Source organism: Panthera uncia, assembly GCF_023721935.1.
Source record: "Panthera uncia isolate 11264 chromosome B2 unlocalized genomic scaffold, Puncia_PCG_1.0 HiC_scaffold_24, whole genome shotgun sequence".
NCBI classification, from domain to species: domain Eukaryota; kingdom Metazoa; phylum Chordata; class Mammalia; order Carnivora; family Felidae; genus Panthera; species Panthera uncia.
This window is the reverse complement of record NW_026057580.1, coordinates 34,767,309-34,787,466: the sequence shown is the minus strand read 5'-3', so window position 1 is coordinate 34,787,466 and position 20,158 is coordinate 34,767,309. Positions and strand designations below refer to the sequence as shown.

Genomic DNA, 20,158 nt, shown 5'->3' with positions numbered 1-20,158 from the left:
CAGGTGCCCTCTCCATATTCCCTGTCCTAGCAGCACCAAAATACTGCTGTATTTTTCAGATAGTCCACCACAGATTTTAAACCTCTAAAAGATCACACATTCCTATTTTCAGCAAAGACTTTGAACTCAGCTAATTTTTGTACTTTATGATTAACCATCCGGAAAGGGTCTGTCCTTGCTCTTAGATTTTTATTTTACACTCAAATCCTCAAATACTTGGGTTTATACTGACTGACCTGCTCAAATTTCTTATTTCCCAGAATTGTTATGCTGCAAGATTCTTCCTCCTTTGCAGTGGTCCATCTCTTCACTGAGTTATCCTCTGTCCTCAATTCTTCCTTGTCCTGGAATAATTTAAATTATGAAACAAATCCACAGCATTTCAAAGGAATCTTTTTCCATCAGCCAAGATTGTTCACCAGCCAAGAAACCCTTGGGGCAACCAAGTTACCTATTAAATCTTCAGCAAGATCTAGAATTTTCTTCCTTCTGTTGGGTAACTTATAAATGTAGCAATAATATTGTGTATCCCAAATTCCACATTCATTACCAATTACGGGCATATTAGATATTTTATTTTGGGATGTGTTGCATATCAGTTTACAGAAAAAGAATTCCAAAGCCAGCCACCAAATTCCTCCTTTATGTCACTTGACAATGAGGCACGAAAAACAATTGCAACAGCTGTATATATCCTGAGATCATGAGCCATACACTTTATATAGAAACTGAGAATTTCAAAAGTTTAAAGCAGTTAAGTTAACCAACCTTTAAACAACTTTAAAAAATAGTTTCTTAAATTGTCAACCAAACCATAATTTTGATTAGAGAAAGACAAGATGAATAAGTTTGATCTGTGACCCTAAGTGAAAGGAACCCATCTGTTAATGTATCAGTTGAAAGGGGCACAAATACCATATGATTCCACTCACAAATGGAATCTAAAAAAAAAAAAAAGAATAAACAAACAAAATCAGAACTATAAATGCAGAGAACAAACTGATGGTGGCCAGAGGGGAGGAGTGTGGGGTGGGTGGGGGCAAAATGGGTACAGGGGAAAGGGAGATACAGGCTTCCGGTTATAGAATGAGCAAGTCACAGGAATAAAAAGCAGAGCATAAGGAATACAGTCAATGATATTGTAATAGCAATGTAATGGGACAGATGGTAGCTATACTTGTGGTGAACATAGCACGGTGTATGAATTTGTCAAATCGCCAAGTTGTAATACACCTGAAACTAGTGTAACACTGCATGTTAACTATAGTCAAGTAAGAAAAATTTTTAAAAATCAAAGCACAGCTCCAGTCATCCAAGATGCTGAAAGGAAAGAAGGTTAAGAACAAGATGGTCAACCCTGTTCCTGCTGACATGAGGAAGAAGGAGGCCAAGAAGGTGGACAATCCCCTATTTGAGAAAAGGCCCAAGAATTTTGGTATTAGACAGGATATCCAGCCCAAAAGGGACCTCATCCGCTTTGTCACCAATCAGGCTGCAGTGGCAAAGGGATATTCTCTATAAATGTCTAAAAGTGCCTCCCATAATTAACCAGTTCACCCAGGCCTGGGACCACCAAGCAGCCACTCAACTGCTTAAGCTGGCCCACAGATACAGACCAGAGACAAATAAGAAGCAAAGATTGTTGCTCCAGGCTGAGTAGAAAGCTGCCAGCAAAGGTGATGGCCCTCTAAGAGGTCACCTGTCCTTCAACTGGGGCTAATACTGTCACCGTCTTGGTGGAAAACAAGAAAGCTCGGCTGGCGGTGATTGCACATGATGTGGATCCCACTGAGGTGGTTGTCTCCTGTGTGCCCTGTGTCGTAAGATGGGGGTTCCCTACTGCATTATCAAGGGAAAGGAGGCCAAGCTAGGACATCTGGTCCACAGGAAGACCTGCACTACTCTCACCTTCACACAGGTTAACTCGGAAGACAAAAGAGCTGTAGTTCTGGCTAAGCAGGTGGAAGCTATCAGGACCAATTACACTGACAGATATGATGAGATATGCTGTCACTGGGGACGCAATATCCTAGGTCCACAGGCAGTGGCTCACATTGCCAAGTTGGAAAAGGCTAAAGAACTGGCCACAAAATTGGGCTAAGCATAAGCTGTTGAATTTTCTGTACATAAAAGTTACAAAAAGTTCTCTTTCAAAAAAAGTCAAAATAGCACAAAAAAGACACATTCTTTTTATAAAAACAGACAAATCCAGATTGCTTATCTGAAATAGATGGGCTCCAGTCATTCTTTGAAAATTTATTTTAGTTCAATTTTTAAAAATTAGTAACAAAGATGTGTAAAACATATCTATGGCAATCTCTAATTTCATCATCTTTGGTTTTTGAAAGATTATATATAATCTACTATTATCAACATATATATCATCAATATATAGTCTCCTTGAGGGTCTTTTCTATCTGTCCATCTCTTAGCCTCTTAATAGAGTGCCTTTTCAAAATAGATATTTGATAATTTACATTGAGACATAATGGATGCTAATAATTGCTAAAGGGGTCTCAGTGCACAGCTGAAAGGAGAAATTGCTATGAGAGAGAAGCTTAAAAGAAGATCATGAGAAAAATATATCATTCATTTGTTCAAAGACACTTGAGTGCCTACTCTTTGCTGATGCTCTGCTAAGCACAATGGGGGGATGGAGAAAAATATGATTAGGGCTTGAAGTATCAATAATACTTATCAATAATTAAGGATATAAGGTGTACATATGATATGTACTAGACACTAAGTAGGAAGAAAAAGTGAGTGACAATGAAAACATCTAGGACTTAAGGAGAAGTAGAAATCACTTGCATCTGAGAATGTTCTAGAGACTGCTCATAAATAGAGTGATGATGATTAGCATAGATAAATTAATAATTATCTAAATGGGCTGAAGGGAAAATAGAGTGGCAGGGATCAAAACTGATTCTCTGGATCCTGTCTGAATCTTATTAAAATTGTGTCAGGAGAAATATGACAGAGAGCCCATGACTAAAAGTTACCTTGCTTATATTCTATGATTTGCAAATTAATCAATCTCACAATTTGATCACTGTGATTCCTAAGAGTTTTGTATTAGTTTCATTTAGCAATTTTATGTTTATAGATTGTCATTTTTTTTTAATTTTTAAAGAAGCTCTTTATCTCTAAATTATGCAGCCTTTGTGCCAAAAATTTGAAAACATTCATGTTGTTCAGTCATGGATACAAAACAACTAGCATGAAATCAAAGGGTCTGCGATAAAATATTTAGCTAGAAATTTAAAAGCCTAGTTAATATTTAACCCCAAAATTACATAATAATAATGATGATAACGAACGTGACTCATGATAACCATTAGAGTTGTATAAAATTAAATTAATGATGGTTTTAAAACATGAAATGATCATTTCAAGGGAAGAAAATTAGTTTTGTGTGACCATATGCTACAAATTGAGAATAGATTTAGAAAGTATCAAAAAGCACTGAAATAATACAGATACAAAAAAATCTTCTAGTATTTGACCATTATCAAACACTCAGAGATTCCCTGCTGCCTAATGGTTATCCCCTTCCCACATTTCTCAGCATGGGATACAAGTCTTCCCCCACACTTTTGTCCCTTCTTGCTTTTCTAGTGTCCAATTCACCCAAACCCTGCTGGAGCAAAGTTACTTTATTTTCTTAAAAACTGCAAAGGCGTTCCCATATCTTGTCTTTTGCTACTGTAGTATAAACCTTTCTCCACAACTCTGGATGGAGTAAGCCTGTTAAGGTCCAATAAACATACTACTTTTATCATGAAGTAAAATAGTCTCAGCTATGACAGCCTTAAATGTGACTAGACATTGTGCAATTTATAGAGAACACTGGGAAGAGTGTGGACAACATCTCAAACCAAGGAATACTTGGAAAACTCAACTACCAGGTATACTAGGACCCGTGAAATAGTGGATCAGAAGGAAAGGGAGGAAACTGGAAGAATAAGGAAGAATAGAGAATAAGGAAGAATAGAGAAACTGAAGTAGCTCAGGTTGTGTGTGTGTGTGTGTGTGTGTGTGTGTGTGTGTGCATGTGTGGTGGGGCGGGCATGGAAGGAAAACAAAGATGCAAGGAGCTACCAGGAATGTTACTCAGCGATGTTGTAAATTTAGACTTGTTTCCAACAGAGATCAATATTTTTTTTTCAGTTTTGCTTGTTCTTTTTTAACTACTGCCTTATTGAGATGTAATTCACATAGAAAATTCACACACCACATTTAAAGTATATTATTTAATGGCTTTTTGTATATTCACAGGCATGTAAAATCATTCCCATAGTCGATTGTAAGACATTTTCATTATCTCAGAAAAGAAACTCCTTATCTTGTAGCCACCACTCTCTTGTATCCTCATCCCTGCAGACCTAAGCAAGTACTCATCTACTTCCTGTTCTATAGGTTTGCCTATTAAAGACATTTCATATAAACAAAATCATACTATTTGGTCTTGTAAAACAGGCTTATTCCACTCAGCATAATGTTTTCAAGGTTCATTCATGTTTATCAGGGGTCAAATAGCAGATGGAAGCAATTAGCAGATGGATAATTCACTGGGAGTGGTGGGCAAGAGACCAGTTCCTAAAAAGGTCCACCCTCCCAGAACAACAACTTTGTGAGAGTTAATCAAGATGTGAGGAGCAGGTCTTGCTACCCAGGAAGGATTTCAACACTAAAAAGAATAAACAAAATGAGGACCTAGTTACATAGGTGAGGCCAACAAAGATGGAGGCAGAGGGATCTCTCTTGACATCCAAAATAGGAAGCTTGTGGCAACAAAACAAAGTATTGACCAACTCAATTATTCTAGTCCCTTCCTTCCTCTTCATTTCCACATAATGGACAATAAAACAAATTAACAACAGTAAAAGCAAAGATCAAGAACAACACAGAAGGCTTGTTCTCGTTATTATAAACTATCAATACAATTATCAACATGAGAAATACAATCACTACAGCGCAAGTCTCCTTCATGAAGCAAGACTGATTTATCTAATTTGGAGAAGACGTATGTATTTTTCCTAACATCTGTACATTGTTTATATGTTAACAAACTTTCATAACTCTCTGAGTCTGTCCTTGCCAAAAAGATATTCAAAGTTCTTAAATGAAAATTTGATATAATGAAAGTATGTATGTATTGACTTACCAGATTCCCACTGATTTTACAAAGATAGGATATTCATATTGTTCAGGATGTTTTATAATTAGTTTACTGTTAATTTGAAAATTGGAAATCTTATTATATTATGAGGTATTCCAAATTTATGATGTGCTTATTTTACTATAAGGTTTTTGAAACTAAAATCAGCAATTGTTTGATAAATATAAATAGACCTTGGTATTCCTTAATGTCTCTTTGTATAAAGCTTTCACTTATCTAATTCAACAGCCCATGCTTTTTCTCCAATGTGCAAAGATTAGTTGTGGACAAGGGTGTACATCACAGGCAGCTCATGTTAGTCTTCTAATTAATGTATGATTTTACATAAACATTTTTAATTTGACAATCTTTAAAGGCTATGACTAAGTTTATTATTGTTTTAATGAAACTTTTACCGAGATATATAATTCACGTGTCATAAATTTCACCCTTTTAAATTGTCCAATTCAATGATTTTTAGTATATTTATACAGTTGTACATTAAATACAACTCTGCAATTCTAGAACATTTCATCACCCCAAAATGAAAGCCCACCTCAATTAGCAGTCCCTTCACATCTTTTCTTTCCTACAGCCTCTAGCAACTGCTAATCTACTCTCCATCTTATAGATTTGCCAATTCTGGACATTTAAAATAAAAAATATATATATACAATTTGAGGCTTTTTGTGTGTGACTGTTTTGACTTAGCATAATATTTCATGATTAATCCACATTGTAGCTTGTATTAGCACTTCATTTTCATACCCAAATAGTATTCCAGTGTATGGATATATTACATTTTGTTTATCCATTCATTAATTGGTGGACATTTGGGTTACTTCCACATTTGGCTATCATAAATAATGTTACTATGAACATTTGTGTACAAGTTTTTGTGTGGGCATGTGTTTTTAATTCTCTTGGAGATATACGTAGAAGTGAAAGTGCTGGTTCTACAGTAACTTTGTTTCACTTTTTGAAGAACTGCCAAATTATTTTCTAAAGTGGCTCCACCATTTTCCATTCCCACAAATGATGTATGGGGGTTGCAATTTCTCCAGATATTTGTCAATAATTGTTATGGTTCATCCTTTTAATTGCAGTCTTCCTAGTGAGTGTGAAGTGGTATCTCATTGTGGCTTTTATTTGCTTTTCCCTAAAAACTAATGATATTAAGAAACTTAATTTGTTTCTTGGCCAGTTATATAGTACCTTCTTTGGAGAGATGTCTATTCAAACATCTTTCTCAGTTTTAGTTGGATTATTAACATTTCATTGGTGAAACATGAGGATTCTTTATGTATACTGAATACCAGTTCCTTACCAGATATATACAAATATTTTCTCCCATTCTGTGGGTTATCTTTTCAATTACTTGATAATATCCTTTGAATCACAAATGTTTTAATTTTGATGAATTCCAATATATCTACTTTTTGTCATTGTAAATTGGTATAATATCTATGAAACCATTGCTTAATCCAAGGTCACAAAGATTTATTCCTATGCTTTCCACAGATAGTTTGATCTCCTACATTTAGGACTATGATCAATTTTGAGTTCATTTTTGTATATGATGAGGTAAGGGTAAGGTAGGGGTCCAAATTCAATCTTTGGTATATGTAATTCAATTGTTCCAACACCACTGTTGAAAAGACTATTCTTTTCCCATTCAATTATATTGACACTCTTGTTGAAAATCAATTGGCTATAAATGTAAAGGTTTATTTCTTGACTCTAAATTCTATTCTGTTGACTATATTTGTGTATTTATGTTAGTACCACACTGGCTTGATTGTTTTAGCTTTATAATAAGTTTTTTAAAATTTTTGTTTTGCTTTATTTTATTTTAGAGAGAGACAGAGCATAAGTAGGGAAGGGGCAGAGAGGGAGACACAGAATCTGAAGCAGGTTCCAGGCTCTGTCAGCACAGAGCTGAACGTGGGGCTCAAAGTCCCGACTCATGACCTAAGTCGGATGCTTAACTGACTGAGCCACCCAGGTGCCCCTACTTTATAAGTTTTTAAATGGAAATTGTGAGTCCTCCAACACTGTCTTTTTCAAGATTGTTTCAAGTATTCTGGGTTCTTTATATACCTATATGAATTTTAAAGCTTACAACCACAATTTAGAAGCTTTTTGTACATTCTTTGGGGTTTCCTATGTAGATAATCATGTCATCTGCAAACAAGAATAGTTTTGTTTCTTTTTTCTTTTGTGATTTGTATGTTCTTTATTTAATTTTCTTGCCTTATTGCACTGACCAGAGCTTCCATTATTATGTTGAATGAGTGTGGTAATATGAACATCTTACCTTCTTCCTGCTTTTAGAGGGAAAGCATCCCGTCACACCATTAAGTATAATTTAGCTGTAGGGTTTTATTTTTTTTATAGATATTCTTTATCAAGATGAAGAAATTCTCCTCTATGCTTTGCTTTTCTTTGTTTTTTTACTGAGAATTTTGTCATGAATATGTGGTGAATTTTGTCAAATGCTTTTACTGCATTGATTGATATGATCATATGACTTTTCTTCTTTAGCCTGTTTATATGATAGATTACACTGGCTGATTCTTAAATATTGAACCAGTCTTACATACCTGGAATAAACCCCTCTTGTTTACATTGAATAATTCTTATTACAAATTATTTAATATTAAATTATTGATATTTAAATAATTAATAATTTATTGATAGTAAATAAATGAATAATAAATTGATATTAATTTAAATATTAATTTATTAATTTAATTTATTTTAATATTAATTTAAATTAATTTAAATTAATATTAGATACCATATGTTGCTGGATTCTATTTGTTAATAATTTAAGAACTTTTACCTCCATTCATAAGGGACATGGATCTATAGTTTTCTTTTTTTGTACTGTTTGTCTGTTTTTGATGTTAGGGTAATGCTAGCATCATAAGTTGAGTTGAGAAGTGTTCTCTTCTCTTCTGTTTCCTGAAACAGATTGTGTAGAATTGGTGCTAATTACTTTTTAAAAATTTGATAGAATTCACCAGTCAAACAATCTGGGCCCAGAGATTTTTCCAGTTTTAAAACCATAAATTACGTTTCCTTAATATTATAGACTTATTATTGCTTTAGTGTTTTCATTTTTTAGTATTATAAAATAAATGTATATACATTTTAATTTTTAACCTTTTTTCTTACTTTAAGATAATAAATTTCCTTATCTGACTTCATGGCTTCCACCTTCTTCTCTAGTAGATGTAGCAGTGTTCTGGGCTTCTGCTCTGCCTAGTTATTCAATCTCCTACCCTATGAAAGTCCTACATTCTGAGTTTCTACCTTCACATATGAATACAGGCAAACTTCTCCCATCCGGCTTTTTATCTCAAATCACCACTCCCACTACTAGAATATTTACTCTCTTCTGAAAGGTATACTACTATTCCAAAGAGGAAATATCAAGTGTTGACTTCTGTCTCTCTTGGCTGTCTTCAGATTTTGGTTGAATAACTTCTTTATCTGTTTTCTAATAAAGGGAAAGGGAAACAGACAGAGAGAGAGAGAGCGTACATGCTCTAACTAGGTAATAATTAAAGTCTTTTATAGTTTTCAAATTACGTTATTCAATGTTTCTAAATACAAAATCACTATCTTTATTTTGGAGTCAATACCTCTCATTCTGTTATGGGCATAATAGCCCAAGCTAGAAAACTTTCAGTTGTTTGATTTTTTTTCCCACTCCTTTTACCTTCTGTATCAAATATGTTACCATCAATTTCCAATCATCTTTTGAAGAGTTCACTGGTCTCCTCTCTGTGGTTGGATATGTCATTTAGTTCTTTCCACTATTTTCTTTTTTTCTTTTTTCTTCTTCTCTATAAGAAATGTCCTGTCCCTTCCTTCTGTTATCCAGATCCCCTTCCTATGAAATCCTATAGTATTGTACTTTATCATACAAGTATAGGTATATTATATAAATATATACACACATTTAATGTAAATATTATAAATACATATTATACAGATATACTAGAAGACATTAGTATACCTTCCTTCAAAATTTCTATCTTAAAAATCATACATTTATATTAAGATAACTCCATATTGGTAATGGCTTTATTGGAATTGCTCTCAGATGCTTGAGCATATATGTATAATTTTAACATTTTCAGGCTGAGAAATGTAATTTTAATACAGTTAAGTTAATCAAAAGTTAGATCAATCAAACTGGCCAATAGTATCTTCATGTTTTAAAAAAAAGGGGCTAGTAAGAAACAGGTATTCTTATGTGGCTTTGTAACTCACTAAGAAGCAAATCCAAATGACAGCATTCTGAAATTATCATACTGAGGCAGTATCAACAGACTTAATGGATAGTTTGCCAAAATGGCCTTTGAATGACAATATTCTTTTGAATATATAAATTATATTTTATATTTTAATCACCCCAACCTGCCACATATTTTTCAAAACTAATTATTTGATATGTTATCTTCTCAAAAATCACAGAGTGTATGCTCCCCAAGGACAGATTTTCTGCCTTACCTATTTATATCCTTCATAATGCCTAACAGCTTAATTCTTCATAAGATGGCCAGAATGGACTCATTGACAGACATCTGTACAATGTGTACAGTGCTTCAGTGTATAATTCAGGAATCAGAGAGATGGCCCTGACCTAATGATTTTACATTATAAAAGATAAAAGTCTCTAAAAGGACAAGCCAAAAGCACTTTTTTAAAAAATGAAATGCTAAACTGCATTTGCAGAATTGCTTTTGGATCCTGGGATATACATGAAATGAATTTATGGAAAATACTGAAGTGATAGGTTTAATATTATGGTCTCAAGAGCTGTTAGGATACAAGTAAAACTAATCAATTTAGATTGTTCAGTTTAGTTATTATTTTCACTTCAGGGGAATTCCTGAATCATTAAACTTAGTAATTTCTATAGCTACTATGGGTCTCTGATTACATGGCTCACCTAATGAAACAGTAAACAGATAACCAAATTAAAAACCCCCAAGGGTAAAAAAGGCTAGAATATTCATCTTTTCAAATTTCAAATATTTAATCAGGATTGTTAGCTGTCTAATGCTTAATGTCATGTAACTAAATTCAAGTACATATCATGAAGGCTTTTTAATACTTTATTTTTAAAAACATAACAATAGTGGGGCGCCTGGGTGGCGCAGTCGGTTAAGCGTCCGACTTCAGCCAGGTCACGATCTCGCGGTCCGTGAGTTCGAGCCCCGCGTCAGGCTCTGGGCTGATGGCTCGGAGCCTGGAGCCTGTTTCCGATTCTGTTTCTCCCTCTCTCTCTGCCCCTCCCCCGTTCATGCTCTGTCTCTCTCTGTCCCAAAAATAATAATAAATAAAAAACGTTGAAAAAAAAATAAAAAAAAAAACCAAAAAACAAAAAAACATAACAATAGATAGTTTTGTGATATTTAGAAGTGAAGGTTTATATGGAGACAATATTTTTATGTATGCATGCAGAGAGACAAAGTAAAATTCTTGAAGTTCAAGGAAAAAGATGAAACTAAAATTGAACAACAGGTGCTTTCCCAATTTTGCATTTATGTTCTGTTCCGTTTGAGTAAGTGGACTTATACATCATGAGTTCCTTCCTGAGTGTCAGTCACTCCATGCAGCCCCTCCCTTAATAAACCATTTGAGGGGCGCCTGGGTGGCGCAGTCGGTTAAGCGTCCGACTTCAGCCAGGTCACGATCTCGCGGTCTGTGAGTTCGAGCCCCGCGTCAGGCTCTGGGCTGATGGCTCGGAGCCTGGAGCCTGTTTCCGATTCTGTGTCTCCCTCTCTCTCTGCCCCCCCCCCGTTCATGCTCTTTCTCCCTCTGTCCCAAAAAAAAAAAAAAAAAAAAAAAAAAAAAAAAAAAACGTTGGAAAAAATAAACCATTTGACCAGGACTGCATCATGACTCTGGGTAGAAGCTGACCTCATCAAAGTATTTCTCATCTAAAACATATCTTTTGAAGTCTGGTGATTGGCTAAGTGGTGGGTAAATTTCTGTGTATTACAAAAGCTGACATGTGATTTTCAAAGAAGTAGAGGGAGGGTGCTATGCAACTTGAGAAGCATATATAATTATATACTGTTATATTGGTAAAGAAATCATATGAGTTTGAACTCAGTGCAAACTGTAGAAAGTGAATCTCTATAAAGTCTTGCTAGTCAAGTAGGCCAATGGTTTTTTTCAAAAGACTGAGAAACATGGGTTAAACCATTGATAAAGAAGCTCTTTACCTATAGTAAAGTTTGCTTATTCTTTGATTATACTGATCAACTCTACTCAGTTTATTATTGTTGTTTGTTTTACTTCTTATTTTTTTATAGTTTACTCTTCCCTATTTTTTAAAATGTAAGTATAATTAGCATATAGTGTTATATTAGTTTCAGGTATACAATATAATGATTTAACAATTTATATATTACTTAGTGCTCATCATGGTAAGTGTACTCTTAATCCCCTTCACCTATTTCACCCATCTTCCCACCCGCTTCCCCTCCAGCAACCACCAGATTGTACTCTGTATTTAAGAGACTGTTTTTTTTGTTTGTCTCTTTTTTCTGTTTGTTCATTTGTTTTGTTTCTTAAATTATACATATGAATGAAATAATATGGTATATGTCTTTGACTTAGTTTACTTAGTGTTATATTCTCTAGGTGCACCCATGTCTTTGTAAATGGCAAGATCTCATTCTTTTCTTTGGTTGAGAAACACTCCGGTGTGTGTGTGTGTGTGTGTGTGTGTGTGTGTGTGTATGTATGTAAATACCCCATCTTCTTTACCCATTTATCTGTTGATGGACACTTCAAGTGCTTTCACATCTTAGTTATTTTAAATACTGATGAAGTAAATATAGGGGTGCATATATCTTATCAAATTAGTGTTTTAAGGCACCTGGGTGGCTCATTTGGTTAAGAGTCCTACTCTTGTTTTTGGCTCAGGTCATGATCTCATTGTTTGGCTCAGGTCACGAACACATTTTTTGTGAGTTTGGGCCCCACATGGGGCTCTGTGCTGACAGTGTGGAGCCTGTTTGGGATTTTTGCTTTCTCCCTCTGTCTCTGCCTCTCTCTGTCTCTCAAAATAAATAAGTAAACTTAAAAAATAGTGTTTTCATTTTCTTCAGGTAAATACCCAGTAGTGGAATGACTGGATCATATGTTAATTCTATTTTTAATTTTTTGAAGAAACTCCATACTGTTTTCCACAGTACAAATTTTGGAAATTTGTGGCTGTACAAATTTTCCTTCCCACCAACAGTGCATGAAGGTTCCTTTTTCTCTACATCCTCGCTAACACCTGTTATTTCTTCTCTCTTTGATTCCAGCCATTCTGACAAGTGTTAGGTGATATCTCATTGTGGTTTTGATTTACATTTCCCTGATTATTATTGATGTGGAGCATTTTTTTCATGTGTCTGTTGGTCATCTGTATGTCTTCCTTAGGAAAATGTCTGAGTGTTCTGCCCATTTTTTAATCAGATTATTTGTGGGTTTTTTGTGTTGAGTTGTATAAGTTCTTTATATATTTTGGATATTATCCCCTTATCAGATATACCATTTGCAAATTATCTTCTCCCATTCAGTAAGTTGCTTTATCATTTTGTCACTGTGCAAAAACCTTTTATTTTGATATAGTCACAACAGTTTATTTTTGCTTTTATTTCCTTTGCCTGAGGAGATACATCTAGAAAAAGTTTCTAAAGCCAACATAAAAAACTTCCAGGAGTTTTATGCTTTCAGGTCTCACATGTAGATTCTTAATCTATTTTGAGTTTATTTTTGTGTATGATGAAAGAAAGTGGTCCAGTTTCATTATTTTGCATGTAGCTATTTTCCTCAGTACCATTTGTTGGAGCGACTTTTTCCCATTGACATTCTTACCATCTTTGTCAAAGATTAATTGACCTTACAAGTGTAGGTTTATTTTTGGGCTCTCTATGCTGTTCCATTGGTCTATGTGTCTGTTTTTGCGCTGGTACCATACTCTTTTGATTACTACAGGTTTGTAGTAATTTCAAAAGCTGGAATCATAATGCCTCCAGCTTTGCTCTTTCTCAAGATTCATTTTTTTTAACTTGCAAATGTGAAATACCTGTAAAAATAATCTATACATATTTAGTTTAGTTGGTTAACATCTGAAAATTTATTCTGAAAATGAAAAATGTGTGTATAATACTCTTAATTCTTTTCTGCATCAAGGAGTTAAAGTACTGTCCTAAAGAAAAGGACATTGTGAATTGGTAGAGTGAACAGATTCTCCATGAGTGTGTAAGAAACACTCTCTATTCCTGCCATTATCTTTACCTGTGGAGTCTATACCTCATTCCATTTGTGGATCACAGAGTCTGTGGAAGTATTTGCACTGAAAATCCAGACTTCTTCTTGGAGTCCAATCCTGTACTTCAACCACTTCTATTTGATATTTATGTATAAAATAATACAGTGACACCTACATTTTTAAATCACGTAAACTAAACCTATGACAGGACACAAGAGTATTGCCCATGATAAGGCTTTTTGAATTATGTACATGCTAATTTCAGGTTCTACCAAATTTTTTTCATTAAACCAACCTTATTTTTTACTTTCTCTAACTTCATATAGATGAAAAATATTTTAAAAAGAACATATCTGAAGCCAACTAAACTATATTATTTTCAAAGGTGTGTCTCATATGAAGATATATTGTAAGGAGAATTTGACTTTCATTGTTTAAGTCCTCCAGAGGACATGAGAATTCACTCCTTGGACCTGGTGTCACAGCAAATATCAGCCTACAAACTGAATCAGGGCTTTAGTTTATGTTATAAACTGCTGAATATCATCAATTTGGTAACAATACATGTTTCACATTATTTGAAGCAAATTCTCATTTCAAAAATTTTAGCTTGTAACCTTGTCTATCGAAGCCCTATTTTTTTGATAAACAGTATAATTTTTATTTACTGGAGATAAAGGACTCCAAGAAGACTTTGCAATAAAAGCTCAATAAATACTTGAGTTTGAACTGATTCAAAATTAATTATCCCTTTGCAGAAAAAGTGGTAATCCAGAAGTCTTTCCTGACTCTTCTAATCAAGGAAGATAAGAATCTAGGTATTAGATCACTCAACCTTTGCCTGATTCCTTGTGTTCAGTATTTATTAACAGCTTAATATGTGCTCCTAGGCAATACACATTCCCAAGGAGTCCAAGGTCTAGACCAAGAGAATTCAAGTAAACCAAATCACATCTCAGCATGCTGTGTGCTGCTCAGTCAGGATGATCAGTCAGGGAGGGCTTCTGAAAGTTGATGATTCTTAAGTTACTGTGTTATGGAAAACAGAAGTGGGAGTGTAGGAAGAATTTGGTGAGGGAGGACTTTCCTGCCAGGAGCAACAGCTGATACAGTGTCTTAGAGACATAGGCAAAGAAGGTTTGTTCAAGGGAACTCCAAATGATTCATATGGCTAGAAAAAGATAGGATGGAGAAATAAATGGGGAGCAGTGAAAGGTAAGAACTCGATTTGCCACTTTGAAGAGTTTGGAATTAATTCTTAAGGTGATGAAAAATCATTAAACGTGTGTAAGTGGAGGGATAACATAATCTGGTTGGCACAGTCTGTTGAGGGCCCTAAATCATTCCCAGTGTGGAACAGAATGAGAGAGGCGTGAAAGTTGCTGAGCCAATGCAGAAGCTGAAGCAAGCAGTTTAGATCTTTGCTATGAAGTACTAATAGTAGGCTTACCTTAACTCATGTTACAATCTCTACTTAAATTTAAATACCATGTCTCTTTCCCAGCGCTAACATACTCAGTTGCCTTTCTCTGAACCCTGGCTCACTGTGCTTCCCTCTATCCTGTTGATTATTAATACTGGACAGGATGCACTCACTGCTCTCACCAAAGCCGCTAATGAAGACTGTGGGAGAGTGTTTCCTGGGAGGAAGAGCCCACCTTATGGTGCCAGGTGATCCTAAATCAGATCTTGGCTTTGTCAGTTTTAGCTATGTGGCCTTGTAGAACCCCTTAAAGTCTCTGAGCCGTGCTTTCCTCACCTCAAAAACAAAAAAACAAAGAGCTATCTAGCAAGGTTGCAAGAACTGAAGATCATTTATGTAAGTCCTCTAGAAAAGAGTAAGCCGTCACTGAGCAGTACATGTATTTATTATTGAATAAGAAATGGTATGAGTAAATTTCACATTTTTGAGCTGCTCTTTCAAAGACAAACAGACATTGGCGGGAGCTCCCAGTAGAGAACTGGGGCCAGGAACTCTCCTGTCACTCCGATTCTAGGTTATTAATGCTTCCAGGCAGCTAAGCAGCTGAACTGCTCTAGAAACCTATACAAAAGAGTCTTGGTTTTAACTATGTAATCAACCTGACAGGACCACAGCTGAAATAAATGTGAACATCGTGGCCAGGTGGCCTTGGGGACTCTGGAGTGGAATTAACCTCCTCACTGCCATTCACAGAATGCTCCAAGAAAGAGGTGGTTGCTTTGTCGTGGCTATTAATTTCAAACAGCATTTGTGCTCCCTAAGTGTGGTCTTGATCAGAACCACTTCCAGAGAACAGAGAAAATGAAATGGAGACTGTCTGAAGCACTGATTCTCCCAGCAAACCTTTCAGAAATATCAAAGAATGCATGCAAGCAGGGTAGTTTAAGAGAAGGGAAGCTGGCACTTCTCTCCTATTTTCATATGAATATAATGATACAGCCCACGCTATTGCTGAATGTGATGAGGCTATAATCCACAGTTTAAACAGAAAAACCTGGTTAGAGAGCATATAGGGAACTTTTATCCTGAGCAGTACAACACAGGAGATATGGGTGAAGATATGAAGCCAGAGAAAGAAGAATGTCTCAGTAACTGGCTTCCAATTCACATTCATTTAGTACTTTTTCCCCCCTTTCTGTCCCTAAAGGCGAGAAAATCGGAGAAATCTTTCCCTTTGTAGCTACAGCTGGCATTTTTGCAGTGATCATTAGTAGAACATGTTGGCAGTGAAAAACAGGTTCAGCTTTTCCAGAACTGGCTGTCTTTTGTGCCAAAAGCAAATAGGAATAGAAATAGTAACACCAATATTGTTATTAGTGTACCAGGAGTCAGCTAACTCTCCTGTGTCTACAGCTTTCCTGAGTCGAGGCCGGTATCCTAGTCATACCCGACCTCTGGACACCATTATGCGTGTGCAGTGGGAGAGTGAAGAGAGGCGCAGGGGAGGAGATGCAAAACCATCACTGAGTATGAGCGGCCAGCTTGACTTAGCAGCCTAGGACTGTTTACCTCTTTCATTGCAGGAAAAGCTTGAAAATCAAGCCCATTTTAATGGGATTATTAATTAGTAGAAAATTTCTGGGAAGCAATTTGGAGAATTTGGCCATATTTATCAATAGTCTTTTTTTTTAATGTTGTGTTTGATACAGAACATAATTTCTAAGAATATACCCTAAGAATAAATCATTTAAAATGCACACATATATTTTTAAGTATAAAAGTGCTTATTATAGAGAGATTTTAATTAGAATAAAGCATTTTGAATAAACAGCAATCAACTGTTCATTATTGTCATTATCCATATTGAATATAGTCAACTATTAAAGGAATTTTATAGAACTTTAAGTGAAAAATACTTCTTGTTTAAATATTGTCTTTTTATCACATCAAAGAAAAGAGATCCACTCAAGAAAGGGGGCATTCTACCCCCACTTACTTGTGATACATATGAAGTAAAACTAGCATGGGAAAAAAAAAGCTAATAGGATCTGGGGTCACTTTTGGAAAGGAGAGAAAATCAAAAGTCAGAATGATGGCTGATGACACAACACTAGAAAATCAGAAGAGATTCCTGCTCTCCCCACTAGAACAGAGTATTGTTAGGAGTATTAACCAATGCAATTTAACAAGAGGGGGGAAAGTAAGTAGAATAAATATTGTAAAGTAGGTAACATAATTATTATTATTTAAGAACGATATGATTTTATATTTGTTAATTATAAGAAATCCTTATACAAATTAGGAAAGCAATAAGAATTTGGGAAATTAAAACTTTAAAAAATTATCATATGATAAAAATCAGAAAAGGTAAACTAAGAATAAACATTTGAAGAAAGCACAGGAAGAAGATTCAGTGAGTGTTAATGGGGTCCTGTCCATACCAGAAGGGAGTGAGCTGAGAAGCCAGTCTGGCTTAAGCTGAGCATGAGTGGTTGGAAATGAAAAAGAAAGCTGGAGACTTAAAATGGGGGCATAACATGTAGGGCTTTGTAAACCATGATTCACATTTTTTTTTCCTCCATGAGAGCAATGAAAAATTTCTGAAGAGTTTTAAAGGAGACCATAATATAATATGTACACTCTACAAGGATATCCTAGCTGCAAATGTGGAAGCCATTTTGAGATGAGACACATAGATGGGGGAGTGGTAAGTTTTGGGTGGAGATATATGAGAATAGTATCTACAACAGAAAGAAATCCAGAGGAGAGATGTTAGTAGTTTAGAAGATGGTGATGGTAAAAAAAAAAAAAAAAAAAAAAAAAAAAGAAGATGGTGATGGTAGTGTGCACAAGAAAAACTAGAATAACCTAGTGATGTTTAGGAAATACGATTGATAGGACTTTAATGAGTGGAATGTGGGCATGAGGTGCTCAGGTGATTTCTGGGTTTCTGAACTGCACAGCTGTATAGATGGGACACCATTTGGGTGAGGTAGAAAACACTGAAAAAATGTATCACTTAAAGAGCTTGAATTCAAAACTCAAATCTTTTCTTCTCAAAACTATTTTTCTAACATAAGTTTTAAGTCTATTTTGAAACTCAGAAAACTGGGGAATGATTTTTTAATTCTTTTTTCTTTTCTTTTTTTTAAATGTTTATTTATTTTGGGGAGAGAGAATGAGCAGGGGAGGGGAAGAGAGAGAGAGGGAAGAGAAGATCTGAAGCAGGCTCTGCGCTGACAGCAGAAAGTGCCATGAAGAGCTCGAACTCACGAACCATGAGATCATGACCTGAGCTGAAATTCAACGCTTACGCAACTGAGTCACCCCGGGCCCCCTCTTTTACTTTTTTAAGACATGGGCTAACATTGTCCAAAGGGGAATTATTAAAGGGCAGTAAAAGAATTACTATGAATTATAAATATATTTGTAAATATATGAAAATGTTATCATGTCAAATATAATGCTTTTACTTGGTGAAACTATAAGCAGTAATCTAACCATGCTGTCCTCTGAAGAAATACACAGAATTGATAAGGACAGCAAATTTTAGTTTTCCTTAAACACGATCGGAATGATTTCTATGACTTTGTATTTTTGCTATAGTAAGAAGAGAAAAAGAAAGATTAAAAAAAGTCATTGGGGGAAAAATAGAGATGTTGTTTTTGTTTCAAATAAAAGGAAGGGGAAGAGGAAATGTGAAGTGGTAATCAAATGTTGGTCAGAGGTCAAGCAAGGTAAGTTCCCACTACATTTAGAAAATGGGAGGTCATCAGTGACCTTGTGGAGGTCCAAGTCAGGTTGTATGGAAAGCACCAGACAGCAACAGCTTGCAAGTGTCACATGATAAGGTGGAGACTGAAGTGTTTTGACAACTTTGTTGGAAGGTAAAGTAAGTGATAGGAGGTAGGTAAAGAAAAAATGTGAAGTCCAGAAATTTGTTGTGGCTGTTTAAATGAGAAAGCTATCAAGACATTAAATGTTAGAATTAAAAGAAAATTCTTAAATAATTTTAAAAATAATGTAACGAAACATACCAAAACAAAAAAAAATATTTTTTATGCCTGCGAGTTGGGATCTGGAGCAATTTTATAGCCTTATATAAAATAGGAATCTAAAAAATTTATTCTAGTGAACAAAGATTTATTCTATATTCAGAAAAATAGGACAGCGAGCTTCGTTGTATAAAAGAAACAAAAGAATTGTGGCCACCAGAGTGCAATTCTCTGGGCATGAGCTGAGATGCTAGAATCTAAGTCATTAGTGTAGCACCCTGTCTTAAGTGCTCCTTCTGTTCAGGAGCACGATTATTGTAAGAACTTCATACTTCATAAATCTAGAAAGCTAAAAGGCCATAAAATAATGTTTGAATGGGAGATAAATTTATCCTCGTTGTCTATGAGGATTTCCAGCTCTAGATAAGATGGAGTAGACATTTCACCTTATTCTTCTCTGCCTCTTATACCTAAAAGCCCTGGATAAAATATATGAAACAAACATCAGAAGATTCTAAAAGGTGAAAAAAAGAAGGCAGCTTTTCTAGGGGCCTTAGGATTTAAGGAATGACCTGGAAAGTTTTTGTTTTTGTTTTTGTTTTTTTTCTGCCTCTTATATATCCCATCCTAGGCACTGGAGAATTTCACAGGCTGGAAAGAACAGTAAGTACAAGAAAAAAGCATGAACAAACAAACAAATACAACCAAATAAAAAAAGCCTGTTCTCTTCAGCCAAAGGACCTATAAGGGAGTGGCCATGTAGGGCATAATCTTCCAGAAAAAATTGTTCCTTCCTTGGCCTGTCACTTAAGGCACTGGCATCAGGGCGATGTGAGCAGAGATAGGATTACCACCATAACCCAGCAGTAATGACATGGCTCCCCCTCGTGGAGGGTAGGTGTCTGCAGAGACTGTGTGCTTGCGTGTGCAGGGCCTACTCTGGTCTGATTGATCAACATAATCTAAATACAATAAAAAAATAACTTCTTACATCAAGGACCAGGAAAATATCAAGTTAATGAGAGGAGACATCCAACAGACACAACATCAAGATGGTATAGATATTGGAATTATTTGACCGGGATTTTAAAGCAGCTATCATTAACAAAAAGAAGTTTCAATGAACAATTGTAAATATTCTCAGAAAAAAAATGAAAAAAAAATTTTTGGAAAAGAAATGTAAGATATAAATAAGAACCGAATGGAAATTTTATATCTGAAAATATACTAATGAAAAGAAAATATATAATAAAGATATCCACTTCCAATTTGGTGCAATAGCTGTG

The 20,158-nt window shown here is 35.2% G+C and overlaps 1 pseudogene; it reads left to right on the top strand.

Annotated features, from left to right (window-relative positions):
• Positions 1-404: 404 nt before the first annotated feature.
• Positions 405-2,206, top strand: LOC125938627 (60S ribosomal protein L7a-like; annotated as a pseudogene).
• The last annotated feature ends 17,952 nt before the right edge of the window (positions 2,207-20,158 follow it).